The following is a 6,077-nucleotide window of genomic DNA, read 5'->3' as shown; positions in this document are numbered from 1 at the left end:
CCTCTACTTTGTGTCCCGCGAGGGCGATTCCTTCTGCAAACTTTGGCGGCCCCTGCACGCCCTGCTGCTCCTCCTCAAAGTGAGGCCAGTGGCTGCTGCAAGACTGGGGGAAGGCTCCTGCGGGGCACTAGTCGTGACGGCAGATGCCCTTGGGGGTCGGCCTAGACCAGGCCTGGCCCTCGAGGGGCCGGCTGGTGAATGCTGCAGCTGTGGCTGGCCAGCATCAGTCGCTGCAGCAGCTCGTGGCAGCTCCACTGGGGGAGTGGAAGTGGCGGCTGGAGGAATGGGGGCAAGCTGGTGGATGGCAGGCACTCGCTGGTCGCCTGAGACACTGGCATTCGCCCGGGCCAGCACTGCAGCAAGCGCAGCAATCTGCCGAGGGACAGACCACTGTGCTGCTGCAGCGCATCGGGTGCCCTGGCGATGCCGGGCTGACACAGCGAGTGTGGCAGCAGTGAGTGCCCGTGTTGCCCTGTTCTGTGACCACATCAGAGCAGCCAGTGACTGCACGGCACCACTGATCACCTGGCCAGTCGCTGCCAGAGAGGCCCCGAATTCGGTCACACTCAGAGACAGGGACTCGATGGCCTCAGGCATCGGTGCCACTACCCCCATGAGCTCCGTGTGCCGGCGCTCGGAGTCCGCGGACATGTCCTCGAGGCGGTGCATCTCCTCAGCATTGAGCATCTCCGGACTGGAGGCCGGACTCTCCCTCTGAGGAGAAGGCCGCCGAACTGGCCGACCCTTCCTGCGTTGCTGGACGCCACTTGGCGCAGCAATTGGACTCCCCTCTGACCCTTCCCGCCTCTGGGAAGTAGGCCGCTGAGCTTCCACCCCACTCCCACGTTTCTGCAGGCCGCTGGTCCCAGGAGCTACACTCCCCACCGACACTTCCCCCACGCTCCCCTCCAGGGAAGATGTCTCCCCTACATTGGCATGGCTTGCCGCGGCTGAGGGTTCCCCTGATCGGCCACCTTCCTCTGGCTCCTCCTCCTCCTCCTCTTCTGAGGGGCTGTCACTGGCAACTTCAGGGACCTCCTCCTCACCATCTGAAAGCAGGAAGGCACAAGAGTAGCTTTAGAGTGAGGAGAGGGCGTCAGCGAGGGATGCATGAGTGGTGGCATTCAGCACATTGGTCGGACAGTGGCAAAGGATGTAGATCTGATGCGCAAGTGGGACGAGAGAGGTCCAAAAGGTGATGTCCTTACCATTGGTGCCCAGAACAGGGTCGGCATCTCCAGATGCAACGGGGCCAATCTCCTGTGCACCCATGATGCGCTCCATGCGCTGTTGCAGCTCGGTGAGCGGCTGGATCTGGGGTCCACCTCCCCCGGTCTCAGTCCGGCTCCTCTTATTATTGGCCAGCTTGGCCTGCAAGAGAAAGGACGTCCTCTAAGTACAGTGTGTAGCCCTGATCTTGTGTGCGCTGCCTCCCATGGTGGAATAGCCTGGCCAGTGTGTAGCCCTGATCTTGTGTGCACTGCCTCCCATGGTCGAATAGCCTGGCCAGTTTGTAGCCCTGATCTTGTGTGCACTGCCTCACATGATGGAATAGCCTGGCCAGTGTGTTAAGTGCACAATGTGCAATTGATGTTCATGACTGTCCCATAGCTGCTGCATGAGGGCTGGCCTTTAGGGCTTTCAGGTGCCTTTGCCCATAATGTGAGGTGCACATGCAAGGATGAGGAGGACACTGGGAAGGGTACTCACCCTGACAATCCTGGCGAGGTCATTTAGTTTTTGCGGCATTGTACAGTGCTCCTGGGGACCTCACTGTTGGATGTCACCCTGGTGGCGACATGCCTCCAGGCTTTCCGGTAGACGCGGGCCGGCGGCTTCCTCCCATTGTCCGGAAACAAAATATGGCGTCTCTTCTCCACAGCGCTAACCAGCACCCTCAGATCATTCTCTGAGAAGCGCTGCGCTCGTTCACGGGCCTTCTCCATACTTTAAGGTGCTATTTGGGTCCAGCAGCAGTGTTCAGGCCTAGCTGGAGGGCTCCAGTGTCCAGGGCGTGGCAGTAGACCAACTCGACCCTTCCCCCTTAAGAACTGGCCGGAGCCAGGGTGTCTGCTGTCAATCAAGAAATGGCCACACCTGCGCTGCGCCCGGCATCGGTGGTATCGCTCAGCACCTGCGGCTTAGCGCCTAAAGAGAGCCGTGCATCGCCAGTTTTAGCGCTCGAGCAAACTCTTAGGGCGAAGCTAATGAATATCGGCGAAGTGGCCTCGAATTTGTGCCGGGCGCAAACTTTAGCGGCCGCCCGACTTTAGCGCCCCAAAAGTGGCTATACTGAATTTCTAGGCCTATGACTCGATGACTATGAACAATCGATTTCCAATTTTTGTGCGGGTACCGAAGGCTTTCCTTCAAATGTATAGGCCTAGAAATTGGGTTTTGGCTTAGCCAGCGCTTTAGCGCTGGAAATTAGTGCCGGCGCTAAGTCCCTGCGCGCGCCAAAAATTCAGTGGTGCCGCGCCCAAACGGCTGCCGGCGCTACTGAAGGGTCTTAGCGCCTGGAAAAGGGCGTTAACTGCCGTTTCGCGCCGCAATTCCGGCGCTGCGGCACCCGATGTGGTGCGGCAGGCTGGGGAAGTGCAGGCCTCCTCCTTCCGTTAAGGAGGAGCTGCCTGCACCCGGCCGCGGCCCGCGCAAATCTGCTTAAAAATGAGCCCGGCACCTCGGACAAGTGCCGGGCTTCCATCTGTTCCTGGGGGGGGGGAGAGAAGTCCGGGGAGGGAGCTGCGGGCAGGCGGCCGGCGGGAAAGAGGCCAGCCGCCGCGGGGCTTTTAATGCGCCGGCGCTAACTGCAGTAAGGCACCTCTGACAAAACGCTGGTTGCGGCTGCCACGGGCAAGGCGGCCGCAACTCAATTTCGGAGTTCGGGCGTGTTACCACGGCAACCGGGACGCTGTGCACACCGATGACGTCATCGGTGCCGGCGCAGCGCTACTGGAGCAACCCCGATTTAGGGCCCCAGGGAATTTCACTACTGGCCATAACTCCGGCGCAAGGCCCTCTAGCGCCTCAAATGAGGCGCTAAGGCTACTGAATTTTCAGCAGATAATATTCCGATAAAATAAAACTCAGAAGAATAAGGAAACTTGGTGTGGTGGAAAATTCACCTCGGGAGTGAATGGAACACATTTGGTATCGCAAATGTCGCCTGTTATATGTTTCACCCGATTTTCAGCCCCAGAGGCTTCAATAAAAATGAAAATCATGCTTGTCATTTTAAAGACCGGAAATGGAATTTAGAATGGTTTGCTTCATGTCATGTGTCCTATTCTATCCCGGAAGCGTATCTCCTCTAATAGGCTTGGTTTAACTTCCATGCTCACATTACAGGTCAGTGTTACCGCAATGTTTCTTTCAAAGCTCTCTTGTTCTCCTCTGAATTGAACTGTCTAGAACAGTTTCACAGGGGAGACAGGTATTGGACTAGGGTGTCTCAAAGAATGCATAAAAGTTATAACATAAAAGCCGTTGATTAACCCAATGAGTGTGACTAATAATACCAGTGAAAATGAACCACACCATTCCCGAACGCTAGCCAATAATTAATTTCGGTTAAATCAGGAAGTATTAACCAATTGTCCGATCATCAAGGCTCTCGGGCTCTAAAACAGGACCCAGAGCAGTGATCGGTAATCAATAATCACGGGTAAGCTATGCCGAATTTATTCTGAACATCCAATTCATTTTATGGAATAGACATGGCTGTTGTTGGGAACAATGGGAGTAATTTTAACTCTGAGCAATGGAATATAATGGGCGCTGTGGAAATAGCGCCCATTACACGCCGCATCCAATTTTCCTTCCATTTAACTCCATTGAGGGGGAAATCTGGCGGGGACATATAAAAGTTTACTCGATATCGTCTCTTTTGCACTGTCACTCAAACTTAAATATATACATAAAAATGTGATAATTTTATCTGCATCAATAATCCAGCATCTTCTCGGATTGTTGCATGTCTTCAGTCTGAAAGTTTCAGTGACGCTTATGTCTTAATTGTAATCCAACCAGCACACACAATATTCCGTGTTTACTGATAAGAATTTTCCGTGCTAATATTTATATATAGAAATCCCGAGCTGCGGTTGAAAATTTCACCATCCACTGTTTACTGAATATAAGCACTGGGTTTGTAACAAGCTCCTTTATCTCACATATTATTTTCGGTAATTTGTCTGCTTTGATGTTAAACGCCAGCAGTGACTCGCTAGGCTAATTGGCCTGTTGTGTTGTGCTGTAACTTCAATACGTTTCTAATTCTATATCTGTTTTTTAGATGATTGTTGTTTGGAACGTCAGAAGTGAATTAAAATGCCTGCTTGAGTTAATGTTGCGTTTTTGAAATTAGAAGAGATGAAGATATTTCCACCAAAATCTATCTGTTCGGCAAATGGAAGGATCTTATCCTGTCAATTTATTTTGAACATCTGTTTCTTCAATTTCTACTTCACAGAAAGTAGAGTTAAAAGAATTGTCTTAACTTGTATACGTTCAACCAAATTAAGAAGATAATTTTTACATTGATGCAATGATGTTATTTTGTATTTGAATGGGCAGTGTAGCCTCATACATCAATAATATAACTATTTTTTCAAAAGTGTTTTATTATTATAATGATAGACACCACGATATAAGTTAAGTGGGAAGATTTTCACATGGCGCTATTGGAAGATTAACATAAATGTGCTCCGGAAAACATTATTTTGTTTGATAATTATAGTGAAATCTCATTCAAAAGCAAGACGATCGCAATTTCAGGACGAATATCAGAGAGCAAAAAAAACCTGAAGGCAGCAACAATATGCTGATCATTGGGGCCCAAATCATTCCTTCTTTCAACTTCAAGACTGGGGATCAAAGTTATCTTCCGAGATCTCATTTTTTTCTGGTTTTATGAAAAAAATATTAAAATCCTGAACACATGAATTGTGAAAACGAAGCACTTCTCCAGATGGAAAGAAAGTAACTCCATGAACATGATATAAAATCATCACATTTGTAACTACAATCGAAATTAATTAAATTAGAAATATATTAATATAGATTCGGTGCCAGCTTGGTTAAGTGACACAAATTGCCAGTGTCAGACTGTAACATCATAAAGAGTATTGTTTAATCATTAGTAAGTGACATGTTGGCATATTAGTGTCTGTGCTACTTGCTTCTTATTCACTAAGGTGATATTGTCCTGACTTTACTTGGATCATGGAGGCTTCAGTTTGCACTGAACGGAGCGTCATCAGAACCAATATTAACCCACAATCTGGTACAAGGAAAGTCCCAGTGAGAGGGGGAGGCTCCCAGACTTATTCACCGACCAGAAGAGTAACCGGTCCTGGAAATCAGATGGGAAAACCAAAAGCACTGGGTGTAAGATTAAAACCTTTTTATTATTCTTTGTGTCCTTCCCAGGAAGATCACAATTTCAATTGGCACTGGTCTACTTTCACGGCATCTTGAAAAAGATAGTTCCAGTCATAATGTATTGGGACATCATTAATTACCAGATGAAGATTAATTCCCGTCTCTATTCCTAGCGAAATTAGTGAACTTAAGGGAAAGCTGAATAAGCACATGACGTAGAACGGAACGGAAAGATATGGTAATAGGGTGAGCTGAAGAGGGGTGGGTGGAAGTTGGTGTGGCGTATAAATGCGGGCAAAGACCAGTTGGGCAGAATAGGCTTTTTTGTGTTGTAAACACTATGCAATTATACTTAATATAAATTATAAACAACTTCAGTAAGATCACATTTCGCTAGGCGTTCTAACCCGGAAATATGGCAGCATTGAAAGTGAGTCGCGGGTATGGGTATCACTGGAGAGGCTGGAATATATTGCCCATCCCTAGTTGCACCTGAGAAGATGATGGTGGACCATCTTCTTGAACCGCTGCATTCCGTGTGATGATGGTAATCCCACAGTGCTGTTAGGGAGGGAGTGCCAGGATTTTGAGGCGTGGCTTTGAAGGATCAGTGATATATACCCAAGTCTTGATGGAATGTGACTTGGAGAGGGACTCGGTGAAGATGGTGTACCTATTCACCTGCTGCTCGTGTC

The sequence above is a fragment of the Somniosus microcephalus genome, unplaced genomic scaffold (assembly GCF_052327205.1).
Source record: "Somniosus microcephalus isolate GS21.2 unplaced genomic scaffold, FLI_Smic_1.0 unresolved_chr2, whole genome shotgun sequence".
In the NCBI taxonomy this organism is placed as follows: Eukaryota; Metazoa; Chordata; class Chondrichthyes; order Squaliformes; family Somniosidae; genus Somniosus; species Somniosus microcephalus.
This window is presented reverse-complemented; position numbering follows the sequence as displayed.